This window comes from Setaria italica, chromosome V, assembly GCF_000263155.2.
Source record: "Setaria italica strain Yugu1 chromosome V, Setaria_italica_v2.0, whole genome shotgun sequence".
Lineage (NCBI taxonomy): Eukaryota > Viridiplantae > Streptophyta > Magnoliopsida > Poales > Poaceae > Setaria > Setaria italica.
In genome coordinates this window covers 20470070-20486081 of record NC_028454.1, presented here as the reverse complement: position 1 = coordinate 20486081, position 16012 = coordinate 20470070, and positions in this window count along the sequence as shown.

Sequence of the window (16012 nt, the reverse complement as noted above, 5' to 3'; positions counted from 1 at the left end):
CGTCTTCACATCACCCCAGGCCAACCTGGGGGCTGCCTTTGCTAAGCTGGAAAATTTTCCAGATTCAGACTAAATGCGACAGATTCAAGCGTGACTCCAAGTCACACCTAGATCGGGAGCATATCAACAACTGACTTGCACATTCTCGGTCTACATCTTCCAGGCACTCTCGAAGCTGGTTTGGGCATAGCAGATCTAACCACTGTCGAGGCGACCGCGCAGGCTGTCGGCTGGAGCCAATCCACGAAGAGAAGGTGGAGTAAAACACTATCTAACCTGCCAACCCACCTGCCAACATTAATGCCAACCCACTGGTCAACAACAACACCAACCCGCCCATCAACAACAACATCAACAATAAGTGACAGCGCGACAACAATGATAACCACCATCGTGGCGGGAGAGGCAATGATGACAACCGTGGCCGACCAGAACGGCAATGCGATCTTCGTGATGAGCTATGTGACCTTCGTCAGAACCGTGATAACCGCGCTGACCTCAATAATCGCCACAACGAGCACGATGAGAATGAGCTCCGCTGCCGCGCCAAGTACGATCGTGACTATGGCGCTCCTATGCCCAACCGCCACGCAGAGCGTGAGGACCGCCGTCACCAGGAAGATGAGATGCGCCGCTACGCCGGCTACGATCATGTGTATGGCACCTCTGAAGACACCTACAACCCGCCCAAGCAAGACTATGACTACATGTACGGCGTTCCTAAAGATGCCTACTAGCCGCCCAGACGTAACCACAGTGGACGCTGCAGGGCTGCTCCCGTTGAGTTCTACCTCGATGATGATTACGACGACGACACAGCGATCAACGGCTTCGCTGCTTTCACACCACGCCTTAGGGTTGTTGATAGGCTGTCCACATTCAAGCCAACCATTAATGAAAAGTATGATGGTCACTCCGACCCCACCATTTGGTTCAAGACATACAGTATCGCGGTGAGAGCTACCAGTGGCACCTACGACCAGATGGCCGCCTACTTCGCGGTGGTGATGGGTCCGGCTCCGCTCCTGTGGCTGGAGAATCTGCCTCCAAAATAGCATCGACAGTTGGGGTCAGCTCGCTAGAGCTTTCACCCAGAATTACCAGGCCACCTATAGCCGACCTGGTAATAGGGAAAAACTTAGCCAAGTCCGCCAAAGAATAGGCGAAACTATTCGAAAATATGCCAACTGCTTCTTCGAGAACCGCAACAGGCTGGCTAGCATCGAAGACCATGATATCATCTTGTATTTTTGCTCTGGATTGATGAACCACCCCATGTTCTGCAAGTTGTATGAGGCTGCCCCAAAGACGGTCGGGCAGATGATGGAAGTTGTCAATAGACAAGCAGACATAGAGGAGGCGGCAAAAGTTCAATTCTAGAACATCAAGCACCGCCCGGCCGATGACTACGATCAGCCAATCCACAACGAACCCCAAGCACGCCCAGAGTCCCAACTTCGAGAAAGGGCCCCAGAGGTCTACACTGCTAAAGGCGATCCGGCCAAGCCGACCACTTTCAACCGGGAAGAATTTGATGGAACCCTTAACGGTCCGTGCCCTTTGCACAAGGATGCACGTCATACTCTTTAGGATTGCACGGTCCTGAAGAAAGAGCTCGGTGCCCCGGTGGGATACAAGCGACTCCGCCGCAACGACAATCGCTGGGATAACAACAAGCACGACTACCGCAGTCGTGACGATCGCTACAACGATGACCAAGACCGCCATGTGGCAGAACCACCCAAGTTAACTCGGCTCAAGTGTTCTCAACATCACCTCAAATGTGAATAGACACTTTAATCGAATTAAAAATGGTAGTCTGTCATGTTCCACCCGATGCAACCATCTGTCTCGGATCGAAACAAAGCATACTCACACGAAGACGAGTCCAGAGATTACAACAATCCAGATATTTCATTATAGGTCCCAAATTAAGTTATTACAACTCAAGAGTTTAAATGCATAAAAGCAGTGTTCAGAGTTCAAAAGTAGCGGAAAACAATGATAGGTCTAACGTTGATACAAAATACCATGGTGAAGCCTGCCATCATATTAATCACCACATTCCTCACTGACTGAGGATGGGTCTTACCCGACCGTCCAACCCAGAGGGAGTTGGGTTGGCCAAGTCAAACTGACAACCAAATCCTCAAAATCAACATTACCTGAAAATATAGCCACAAGTAAGGCTGAGTATGCTAATACTCCGTAAGACTTACCCGTTAGGTGGTATCTAATCCACTATCTCCTAGACATGCAAGGCTTTTTGGCTGAGGGGTTTGTTTTTTCCCAAAACCTTCTAAAGTGGATCATTACTTTCAAGTTTTAGCATCAAGTTCTAGTTGATTGACCATTCTAAGTAAGCACCTATTCTAAGCAAGCATGGTGAAACAAGAAAATTAATCAAGCATCAATATTAATCATCAACCTTTGTTCCTCTTCTTACTCAATGCAGAAAGGCGATCAAGCAGTCCCAAACTGTGAGAAACAGATGATTCGAATCAAGTTTCTTAACCTTGCAAGGTGGACCTAAACACATGACATGTGCGTACCACGACGGGTTCACATATATCAACGGTTCCATCAATTTGTGGCGCTTGTCTAGAGCCCACTTCACTTGGATACAAGGCCCTACCGGTCTTGGAACGATGTCGTACTGTGGCTGCACTTGTACTCACGTGGTGCACTAGGGGAAACTCGGTTCCAGAGAGAGCGGGGAAAGGTCCACGCCGATTCAATCAGGTACTAGGCTTCTTGATCTCATACTCGGTATGTGTTTAGTACTTTCAAACACTTGACCACAACTCTAACACATTTCAACCTTAGCAGTTTTCCTCTAAACAGATGGGGCATCCACCAATTCAGAACATAATTCCAAGCTCCGCCCGTTAACCTTATGATTCCAACATAAGTAAACAGGCAATTCCTATAGCTCGCGAGTGACACGAAATCACTCGACTTTTACCATGTCCCTATTTAGCATAGCAACTACTTGACTTAACATGCTAGTATTTAAGTCATCGGTACTAGGAGCATGCAACTAAGGTTTCAAGTAACTCCTATGAACTTAATGCACAAACATAAGTAACAAAAGTATTGAATAATTTTAGAAACCAAGGTTATGCTCCGGGACTTGCCTTCGTGTGTTATGTTAGTCTAGGGCTCGTTCGAAGCTTGACTTGGGTCTTGTATGACCTCGATTTTGTTCACCTCAACTGACGGCTCTTCCTCGGCTTTCGGGATCTACTCGTAGGTACCGTCGGCAAGATTTGCTTCTACATGAGATGCATATGCAAGATTTCAATTACATGCCTTTATGTGCAGGTTGCATTTCATGAATTATTATAGAAGCATAGATTGCACTCCGACCACATTCACCTAGACAAGATTCCAAACTTCTTTCTTCGTAAAGTAAGGTGTGTTGCAAATTGAAACTCGAGCTTGACTTTGATGGTGATTGCATACACATATAAAGTTTTTAACAACTTAGAAAGCACAAAGAAAGGTGGGGTCATTTTGGTGCTGCATGGCATTCATTTGGAAAGTTATCTTATTTTTGAATTTTTAAACCAACACAACTTAGCATTTAAGCATTTGGACTTAAAACAGTAAGATCATCAACTAAACCAGTAGTACAAATTTCATATCTAGAACAAGCATGCCAAGAGTGAACTAACAGAAGTGGTTTCACAATTTTCTCATTTTTCTAGGATGTATAAGGCATTTATTGTCTTTTACACAAAAGAAATCCTATTGTGAAATACAGAACAGTAGCATGTCCAAAAGTATTTTTCTTGTGAAACTAGACATCATCTGGAGTCCAACAAAACAAGTTTCATATTTTTACCTTTTTCTACAATTTTCGACAAGTTTTCAAAGTTTTGGCCCTTTTATTCATTTTAAAATAGAAAAGATTAAATGTGTTTTGCAGAGAGGCCTTTGGAACTTTTTAACTTCAAAGATTTGGGGGCTTGCAATGTGCCCCTCGGGCATCACCGGTGGCTTGCCGGCGCGATTCCGACAAAGTCCAGTGGGAAGGGGGTGAAAGAAGGGCATGGGCATAGCCAGCAGCTCACTGGGAGTTGGCGCGCTGTGGAGGTCGAGGGCGGAGGGTGGCCAGTGGTGGCTGTCCGCGGCGGAGCTTCGGGCGCGGCGGATGGGCTTCTGCACCGGCGCCGGTGGTGGCTGAAGTGGCATGGAAGCTACTCATGGAGCTGTGGTGGTGCACATGTGGTTCACTGGAGGGCTTAGACGACGGCGGGGATACCCGGAGGGGAGGGCTCCATGGCGAGGTGCTACGGCGGCGCTTCGGTGTGGAGGCTATGGCGGGGCAGCGCCGGTGAGGGGCGGGGAGTCCTTTTTATAGCGACAGAGGGGTCTGGAGAGGATAAGGATGTCATGGGGAGCTTCGGCGATGATTGTAGGAGCACAAGCGCGGCCAGCGTCTGGCGGGTAGGCGTGCGAGCACGGTGGTTGGCCGCGGCGGTAAGTGCGCGTGGGCGAGCGGCAAGGATTGGCGGGAAAGGATCGCTCGCATGGAGAATCTGGTTTGCCTCACGTGCGGAGTGGCGAAGAGGGGCGTCCATTGGGTTGCATCACCAGCAGCTTTGGCCGGGCAGCGTCATGGTCGCGAACCAGGTAGGGCAGATGGCGCGCGTGCTGGGCACTGGTCAGGGCAGATCAGCTGGTCAGGAGGGAAGATGGCGCAGGCACGCAGTTGGGCGAGCGTTGGGCGCGACTTGTCTCATCGCCGGCGAGGATAGGCTGGTGACATTGTGCCAAGGGGCCATCACGACGTGGCGCGCCATGACACGCCGTGCACGATCACCCCGTGATCGCATGCATGTGTGTTCGCGGTGGCGTGCACAGGCAACATGTTTGGGGCAGTTTTTCTGCAAAATTCAAATTCAAACATCAAATTTTCCAAATATAAAAGTTGTAGCCCAAACCATACTCTTCAACTTCTACAAAAGCGTATGGGTGAAATTCTCAACCAAATTTGGGATAAAACAGTTGGAATATTGGTGGAACGCCGGCTTGGCTGGTTTTGAATTTGTCCCCAAATTTAGCTGAACTTTGATTCAAATTTTGAAATATTTCCACTAAAAATCAAGGAAAGCTCAAATAACAAAAGTTGTTTGCTTTCAAAATTTCTACAACTTTCATATTGGCCAAAAGTTATGTTCTTATATAGAAATTGGTTTTCAACTTTTGCCCCCAAAAGTTGCTTTTTAGGACATTTTCAACACTTCGAGATTTGAAAAGTCTTTTGAATTTTGGCACTTTGAACTTTGACTTGTTTCTAGTATTTTCTCCCTAATTCAACTTGTTTTTATTCTTTGAATCTTTTTTTCCCCTCTTGACTTCATATTGCCCCTTTTTGTGATGTTTTCCATCACTTAGAAACTTGAGTGCATTTAAATTTGACAAGTGGCAAATTTGAGTGTAGTGGGATTTGTTTGCTTAATCACTTTCTGACTCTTGATTTGCTTTGCTAATTATGAGGGATGTTATAGCCTACCCCCCTTAAAAAGAATCTCATCCCGAGATTCAAGTGATGAAAGGCTAGTGTGGTTGTGCACGTACCTCCCTGATCGAAAAGGAAACCGCAGAAATTTTTGTTGAGGTATTCTATGGTTTCCCATGTGGCTTCATCCTCTGTATGATGGCTCCACTAAATCTTAAACATTCTCACCACTTGTCTCCGAGTCCTCCTTTCCTTACGGCCAAGAACTTTAATTGGAAACTCCACATAAGAAAGGTCCGGTTCTACCCATACTTCCTCATGTTCGATAATCTCAGTGGGAATTCGAACACATTTCTTGAGTTGAGATACATGAAAGATGTCATGGATAGCGGAGAGTCTGGGTGGAAGTTTCACACGATAGGCAACCGGTCCACAAATTTTCGTGATTTCATAAGGACCAATATATCGAGGAGCTAATTTTCCTTTTACTCCGAACCTCTGCACACCCTTGGTTGGTGAAACCCATAGGTATACATGGTCACCAACTTCAAATTGAGTGGTTTCCTCCTCTTTTCGAAATAGCTCTTTTGCCTTGGTTGGGTAGCTTTAAGGTTTTCTCTTATTATCCTCACCTTCTCTTCCGCCTCAATTACCAAATCTGGCCCATATACTTTTCGTTTTCTCACCTGGGACCAACTCAACGGAGTTCGACACCTGCGATCATACAAGGCCTCAAATGGTGCCATCTTTAAGTTAGCTTGGTAGCTGTTGTTATAAGAAAACTTCGCTAAGGGCAAGCATTTGTCCCAGTTCTTGTCATAATGAATGACGCAAGCTCGAAGCCTATCTTCAAGAATCTGATTTACCCTCTTAGTTTGCCCATCCGTATGAGGGTGATAAGTCGAGCTGCGGATTAGCTTAGTTTGCCCAGAAGCGTGCTACAATTTGAGCACCTCGATCGGAGAGGATCATTTTGGGTACTCCATGTAGGCAAACAATGCGATCAAGATATAGCTCGGCATACTTCTTGGTTGTGTAGGTGGTTTGCACTGGAATAAAATCTGTAGTTTTGGTCAATCTATCAACTATAACCCATACAGAATCATGCTTTTGCGAGGTGTGGGACAAACCAATAATGAAATCCATGCTTATGTCCTCCCACTTCCATGATGGTATAGGCAATGGTTGAAGAGCACCAGCTACTTTTAAGTGGCTTGCTTTTACCCTTTGGCAAGTGTCGTACCCCGACACATATCTGTTGATGCCGGTTTTTAACATGTGTTAAAGGTTGGTGTCAAAGAGAGAAAAGTGGCCGATGTGGTTAAACAAGAAGCTGTGGTTAGGGGAATCGGCCGATCGAGCTATAGTGTTTTGGCCGATTAAGCCGAGGGAGTCAATGAAGACTGGCCGATTGGGAGCCAGAGCAGCTTGGCCGATGTGGGCCTAAAATGGGCCAAGGCGGTGACCAGATGAAGACGAGGATTGGCCCATGGAAAAGTTGAATAGTGTTCGACTCCGATGTGAGTTATATCCATATGTAAATATTTGTTATTTTGGATTAGAGATAAAATCATAGTCGGTTAAGAAATTAATTGTAGCAGGGTATAAATAGGTGCCTCGCAAGGCTTGTAAAATGATACAACAATCATCAATACAAATCTACTTTTTTCACGTAACTTTACTTTCAAGTTGGTGATTTCGTCAAATACTTTTTCTTTTTTACGAGTTTGTGCAAGTTGGCAGGACTGCGTTGACACGATCTCTGGCCAATTTGGAAGTTCCGCGTATCGAGTAATATCTAAGCTTTAACTTCAGGCGCATCCCTATTGTTTCGTTTAGATTTATTCACCAGTTATCGATATTTACTAGGATCATAGGTTTTACCTGTTATTTTAGTGTTATCACCATTTATCCAGTTTGAGACACGATTTATCGGCTTTATCAATATTTTTTGTTTATCATCATACAGCCGATTAAGATCTGTTCCAAGTGTTGTCTCTGTAGCATTGTTTAGGTTACTCTAGTAGTTTCTTTTACAATTTCTATGTGATCTCGGCTGTTTCATAGCCGATAATCTTTATACTGATTTGGCTGATTCGCTGATACATCCTTTGAAATAGATCGGAACTTTAGCCGATCGAACCTTTGGAATTTAATACCTTTCTTTCCTTGTTAATCAATAGGTCAGATTGACTGGCACGCCGTGCGAACTACACCAGGGTGATAACCCGAATAGGAGCTAAGCAGATTATCCCGAGTTGTGTGTCCGACGCAGGAGCCGAAGCCATCGTCCAATTTTTAGTGTCAACAATATCTAGCAATCTCCGGTTTCATCCCAGTCCACCAAAAATTTTGTCAAAGGTCTTTGTACATTTTGGTGCTACCGGGGTGAATAGAGAATTTGGAGAGGTATGCCTCATCTAAGATTTTCTTTCGAAGATCGGGACTCGCTGGAAGCACTAATCGATCATGGTACCATACAACTCCCGTCCAGTCCTATCGGAAATGCTTATATCCTTCATCCCTTTGTGCAAGCTTTTTCTTGATGAGTTTTACCTCTTCATCTTCTAATTGTGCCAGGATGATTTGATCATGCAAGGTGGATTCAACAGAGATGTGGCTCAGTGTGCCGTGAAGGATAATTTCCAAATTAAGTTTCCTCATCTCATTACACAAAAATTCTGTGAAGTTTTCCGCGGAAAGGCAATTGCAATGAGCCTTGCAGCTTAATGCATCTGCAACCATATTTGCTTTTCTAGGGTGATAGTGCACTTCTAGATCATAATTCTTTATCAACTCCAACCATTTCCTTTGACGCATGTTCAGATCGGCTTGAGTGAAGATGTACTTGAGAATTTTATGATCGGTGTAAATATTGCAATGAGCACCCATCAAATAATGTCTCCATATCTTCAGAGTATGAATCACCGCTGCTAACTCAAGGTCATGTATCAGGTAATTTTGCTCGTGAGGCCGCAGTGCTCGTGAAGCTTAGGCAATGACCTGGTTGTCTTGCATAAGAACACATCCGAGTCTAGTGCTTGAAGCATCACAGTAGACGTCAAATGGTTTTGTGTTGTCTGGTTGGGCTAAGACTGGTGCCGAGATCAATAACTTTTGCAAGGTGTGGAAAACTTCTTCAAATTTTTCGCTCTACACAAACTTGACCCCTTTCTTTAGCAATTTTGTCATTGGCTTGGCTATCTTTGAGAAGTCCGGAATGAAATGCTAGTAATATCCTGCTAGACCAAGAAACTCCTGATTTGATGAATGGAGGTGGGTGGCTTCCAATCCATCACCTCTTGCACTTTGCTTTGATCAACTACTATGCCTTCGCTGGATATGGTGTGTCCCAAGAATTTCACACTATCCAGCCAGAATTCGCACTTAGAGAACTTCGCATAAAGCTGATGGTCTCTAAAGCAGAAGAACAATACGGAGGTGTTGAGCATGCTCTTCTTCATTCTTGGAATATATGAGGATGTCGTCGATGAATACTACGACGAACTTGTCAAGCTCGGGCATAAACACCGAATTCATGAGATACATGAAGTAGGCAGGAGCATTCGTGAGCCCGAAGGACATGACCAAGAACTTGTATAGTCCATACCGCGTGGAAAAGGCGGTCTTAGGGATGTCACATGGCAGGATTTTAATTTGATGATAGCCAAAGCGGAGATCAATCTTGGAGAATACCCTGGCTCCGGCGAGTTGATCAAAAAGGACATCAATATGGGGTAGTGGATACTTATTCTTGATAGTTACTTCATTGAGAGGTCGGTAGTCAACGCACATCCTCAGACTACCTTCCTTCTTCTTTACACTACCTTCCTTGTTCTTTACAATGAGAGTTGAGCAGCCTCAAGGTGATGTGCTTGGGCGAATAAAACCCTTATCTAACAGCTCTTGAAGCTGGGTTTTCTTCTCTGCCAACTCCACAGGCGGCATTCGATAAGGCCTCTTTGATATCGGTGCCGTGCCTAGTTGCATCTCAATGGCAAATTCAATATCCCTATCCGATGGCATTCCTGGCAAATCCTCCAAAAAAACATCGGCATACTCGCATACCACAGGGATATCCTCCAGTCGGGACTCTATTGCCGGATAAGCGCATGAATTTATGCACTCTCGGGCTAGCAAGTACAGTGTAGAAGATCCATGTGTAGGTGAATTTATTTGGATGGCCCGTGTTGCAATGTCTATCATGACCTTATGCTGAGTCATCCAATTCATCCCCAAAATAATGTCGATGCCTTCCAGCCCCAAGCAAATAAGATCGGTTTGGAAAAAATTTCTACCCAACTTGAGTGGCACACAACGTGTTATTTGGTCGGAAGCAATTTTACCACTAGGTGTTGAAATCATGTAAGACCCTTTGGTGTGACAGAAACCCAATCCACATTTAGTACTAAATTCCATTCCAATAAAGCTATGCGATGCACTGGAATCAAATAATATAACCACAGGCTGCTTGTGGATAGAGGAAATACCCGTCATTACTGGTGCACCCTCAGGAACATTGGCGAGAGTGGTGAATTTAAGGCTCCCTTGCTTGACCTGGACCTTCTGCCTCTGGCCCTTATTCTGGTTCGAGCTCTATCCCTGATTCTGGGTCTTGTTCTGCGGGCATTCCTTCGCAAAGTGATTCGAGCTTCCGCAGGTGAAGCATCGATTCCGATTGCTAGTGCGGGTTGGCGGTGGAGCATTTGGCCTTGGGCCCTGCTGCTAGAAGTTAGGGAAATGTGGAGCTCCCTGTTGCTGAGGTGGCTTGATGACCCAACGTCTAGGCTGAGGAGTTCTCTGAGGGACTCGAGGTGAAGCATTTGGAACTAGTTGAAACTTTGGGTTCGGGGCACTAGCTGAGGCCATTGGAGCCTTCCTCCTTTTATCTGCATGGTGAGCCATGATACAGTCCTCCTGCGAGATCGCCAAGCTCACCAACTTATTATAACTGTTTACTTTGATGAGGTTCAGTCGTTCCCTGAGCTTGGTGTTGAGACCTTGACGGAAATGGTCTCTCTTCTTCTTATCTGTGTCAGCATGATAGCCCGTGTACTGACACAAGTCATTAAAGGCCTGAGCATATTGGAGCACATTGCGAGTGCCCTGAGTCAGTGCCAGGAACTCATTCAGCTTTCTCTCCATCAAACCCTCTAGAATATGATGGCCCCTAAAAGCATCTTTGAATTCTTCCCAAGAAACCACATGATCGGTCGGAAGCATGGTATGATAATGGTCCCACCATAGGCGTGCTGAGCCACAAAGCTGATGTGCTGCAGACTTCGCCTTGTTCTCATCAGGACAAGGTGCCGTGAGTAGCGAGAATTTGGATTCGATAATGCGAACCTAAGCATCCGCATCCAAGGACTCCTCTGTTTTGTGAAACAAAGGGGGCTGAGTGCCCAGGAAGTCCTCATAACTCGTGATCTAAGGCTGGTGGACATTTCGCCCACCCTGAGGCTGCTGCTGCTGCTGAACAATATGCCGCAACAATTCTGTCTAGGCAGCCAGTATCGCCTCCATAGAATGCGGGTGGTGGTGTTTGTTGCTTGCTGCTGCTAGGTGCAAATCCACTAGGGTTCTGGCATGTTCCCTGCACCATCTGCAAGGGTGAACTTTTTCATTAGTCACATAATTTTCAAACTTCCTCACAAGAAGATGAAAAAGGTAAACTATGTGCGGAATGTTAAGTTCAAAATGCAGTTAAACAATGTGGGCAGACAACTGTCACTTCGGAGAAAATTCATATCTCCTGACTCAAGTGTCCATAAATTCTCGTTTTTGGTCAGTGAGTAGGAACTTTAGTATACTACAACTTTGGTATTCAACTCAAAAGCCATTTCAAAGGTTATCTAGGCCGAAAAATTTCATCTTTGGCTCTCTATCCTAGCTGTTTTTCAGTAGGCCGAGCTGTGATGTTTTGTTCATAACTCGAAAAGTACCCATCCAAAAACTTGTCAATGTTCTGGTCAAAATTGGGAGGCTTACTAGAATGTCCCTTAGATATTTGGTTACAAGTTTGTTATTCAAAACTTTTGCTCCAACAGCCTCTAAGAGGGTCATAGACTTAGATCTTTCCACTGTGGTCTAGTCTGAATTTTCTGCAACTGTGCATCACAATTCTGACCATAACTCTCAAACCACTTACTCAAAAATTTTGAGATTTTATCAGAAGGTTATCTGATATGTTGTTTACAACTTTGCATTTAGGAAACTGGACAGAAACTGCTCCTAAGGTGGTTGAAAGATTCAATCTCTGTCGGTGGTGTATTCTGAATTTTCAGGAGACATTAGGTCACTAATTTGATCATAACTCGAGTTCCACTTGGCCAATTTTTGTGAAATTATTACAGTACCTCAAATGTCAAATTTTGAACAACTTTCTTATAGGATGTCTCTGGAACAAGGACCATTTACTTGCTCAAAAAATTTCTGGCAGTGGGTAGCTGGAATTTGTGACCACTAGAAAATCCTTAAGTGATTGGCAAGGAATTTGTGAGAACTTCATTAGTTAACACGTTATTCATGCAGAGCTTGTTTAAGTCTTACATTATAAGTTTTTAACATGATTCATGCACGACCTATGTGTCGTCACAAATCAAACAACTGCCAATTACTTGGACTTACAGGGTTAGTGCCGGTGGCAAGGCAACAATTATGGCTCTCCCTATAATAGCTAGTCGCATTTCTAATTGTTCGTTAATTTAACGTAAGAGCGGTTAGTGTACCTATAGAAGATCACATGTACAACTGAACCTTTCGTGCCAGCACTCATGAAAGCGTCCACATTCATTACCGTTCACTATAAAAACGGCACCCGCATGATTTCCGTTGTACGAGCAATGTTCATACGCTATCCATCATATTCACTTTTATGTGCCACCATCATATTTTCATATGATTCTGTAGGTACATTACAACAATCACCGTACCCGCCAACCATTATATATTTTTGGGTACCGCCACCATATTTGCATATGATGCCATGGGTACGTTACAACAATCGCTATACCCCTATGCCAACCGTTGTGCAAGAAAGTAAGTTTTAACAGAATGTAAATGTGCTGGGAGTCAGTATAAGATAACCAATAGTTAATTAGCCACCTACTCAACCCATAATCCCCTAGGGCTTCACGAACTATCTTTCATCCTTAACGAACTTACGTATTTTTTTCAAACACAAATTTCTTGCAAGTTCTATTAAAAAAAGGTGTTTAGGGCTCGTTGCTTCCTCTGGGGTATGCTTTATAATTTTAATACCAGCTGTGGCAGAACCACCCAAGTTAACTCGGCTAAAGTGTTCACAACATCGCCTCAAACGTGAATAGACACTTTAATCGAATTAAAATGGTAGTCTGTCGGGTTTCACCCGATGCAACCATGTGTCTCGGATCGAAACAAAGCATACTTGCATGAAGACAAGTCCAGAGATTACAACAATCCAGATATTTCAATACAAGTCCCAAATTAAGTTATTACAACTCAAGAGTTTAAATGCATAAAAGCAGTGTTCAGAGTTCAAAAGCAGCGAAAAACAACGATAGGTCTAACATTGATACAAAATACTATGGTGAAGCCTGCCATGATATCAATCACCACTTTCCTCACCGACCGAGGATGGGTCCCACTCGACCATCTAACTCGGAGGGAGTTGGGTTGGCCAAGTCAAACTAGCAACCAAATCCTCAAAATCAACATTACATGAAAACATAGCCACAAGCAAGGCTGAGTATGCTAATATTTCGCAAGACTTACCGTCAGGTGGTATCTAATCCACCGACTCTTAGACGTGCAAGGCTTTTTGGCTGAGGGGTCTGTTTTTGCCCAAAAGCTTCTAAAGTGGATCCTTTCTTTCAAGTTTTAGTTTTAGTTGATTAACCATTCTAGGTAAGCACCTATTCTAAGAAAGCATGGTGAAACAAGCAAATTAATCAAGCATGAATATTAATCATCAACCCTTGTTTCTCTTCTTACTCAGTGTGGAAAGGCGATCAAGCAGTCCCAAACTGTGAGAAGGAGACGATTCAAATCGAGTTTCTTAACCTTGCAAGATGGACCTAAACACACGACATATGTGTACCACGAGAGGTTCACATATATCAGCGGTTCCATCAATTCGCGGTGCTGGTCCAGAGCCCACTTCCCTTGGATATAAGGCCCCACAGGTCCTTGAACGACGCCATACCATGGCTGCACTTGTACCCACGTGGTGCACCAGGGGAATCTCAATTCCAATTAGAGCGGGGAAAAGGTCCACGCTGGATCCACCAATTCAGTATGTGTTTAGTACTTTCAAACACTTGACCACAACTCTAACACATTTTGACCTTACCAGTTTTCCTCTAAACAGTTGGGACATCCACCAATTCAGAACATAATTCCAAGCCCCACCCGTCAACCTTATGATTCCAACATAAGTAAACAGGCAACTCCTATAGCTCGTGAGTGACACTAAATCACTTGACTTTTACGGAGTCCCTATTTAGCATAGCAACTACTCAACTTAACATGCTAGTATTCAAGTCATGGGTACTAGGAGCATGCAACTAAGGTTTGAAGTAACTCTTATTCACTTAATGCACAAACATAAGTAACAAAAGTATTCTATAATTTTAGAAATCAAAGTTATGCCCCGAGGCTTGCCTTCCTGTGCTATGTTAGTCTAGGGCTCGTTCGAAGCTTGACTTGGGTCTTGTACGACCTCAATCTTGTTCACCTCAACTGACGGCTCTTCCTCGACTTCCAGGATTAGCTCGTAGGTACCGTTGGCAAGATTTGCTTCTACACAAGATGAATACGCAAGATTTCAATTACATGCATGTGCATATTCCATTTCATGAATTATTACAGAAGCATAGATTGCACTCCGACCACATTCACCTAGACAAGATTTTTAGCTTTTCTTTTTTCGTAAAGTAAGGTGTGTTGCAATTTAAAACTCGGGCTTGACTTTGATGGTGATTGCGTACATGTCACACTCGAAAATTTTTGAATTTCAGGATGTGATTAAAAGGAATAAATAAACAAGGATTTTCTCAAAATTTTAAAATTTTCTCAACATTTTTTTTACAAGAAATTTAGTATAGGAAAAATAATTGTTTGTTTTCCATAATTCAATAATGTTGTTCTGTGCCTATGCATTCATGCGATGCATCTTTGTTTTCTTGAGTGCAAAAAGGTTTTAAAATGCGTTTAGATATTGTCCAGACTCTTCTGAGAATTTTCCATCTTTTGCTGGAATTTATTCTCATTTTCTACGAGCTAAATCTAATTTTTTGAAGGCTCTAGAATCCTTTTCACAAGCTCCAAGTATTTTCTTTGGACTCCTCGTGTCCTGATTTATCTCTAGGATTTGTCCTAGAATTTTTGGGATTTTTAGAATATTTTTCGTGAATTCAATGAGGTATCTCGATTTGCTCTGGATTTTCTTTCACAGGAATTATTTCTAAAAAAAGAAAAAAGAAATCCTTTCCTTTGGGTCGAGCCTTGGGCCTGACCCACTCCAACCGACCCAGCTAGAGCCCATCTGGGCCCGGCACACAGCAGTAGAGGCGCAGCATGGCCGCTGCCGCTTTGGCATGCGTGCCACGGCCGGCCTCGTGCCCTTCGTCTATTTAAGGCGCCATCTCCTTCTCACCTCGCGTCCTCGTCGCCAGTCGCTGCTGCGTTGCGCTGCCTCCTACGCGCTGCCGTCGGCCGAGCCGCCACCGCCGCTGGTTCGATTCGGCTGGAGTTGACGCTAGAGGAGCAAGGGAGCACCTCCACGGGCCTCACCTCGATGAGCCATGCCTGTTTTGTTGATTCCCATTGCGTGTTGATCACCGGAGCGCTGCCATGGCCTGAAGGTCGAGCCGCTGCTGTCTGCCGTGCGCAATCACTGATCATCGCCAATTCGCCTCGTGCCGTGCCCGCCGGATCACGCCGACGCCACTGGGACCTCTACGTCGCCAAGCTGCACATCCTCTGAAGCTCGCCATCCTGAACTCGTCGCCGGAGGTGCTCCCTGACGCGAACCCCGAGCCGCCGCCAGTCAATGCTAGCCTCCTGCGTGGCCTGGAGCCTCACATGATTAATATACTTGAAGACGGACTTAAATCTTGGTTATGGTTGTGCCATATGCTTATTGCTTATGTTTTTGTTAATTGTGGGTTGGTATATACTTATACCTTAGTAATTAGGTGCTAATAAAATTTTACCAACTAAAAATTCTTAATGCAGTAAACTAGTAAGCCTTTCCTTGTTAAGCCTTGTATTCATATTTTCTCCACACTTGCTGAGTACGACATGTGCTCACCCTTGCTATAACAAACATTACTCGGAAGAAGAACTGCCCTGAAGTTGTTGTGAAGATGATGCTAAGTTCTAGGCGTACGCAACCCCCCGTCGTTTGCCTGTGAAGTTTGGAGCCTTCGTTTCCAGGATTAAGCGTAAATATCTGATATACCCTCTTATCCCTTTATGTGATACTGTTACTGTTATTCACTTATGATGTCACTGTATGTATGAAACTAGATCCTGGCATACATATAGGTAGCACTTGGTTTT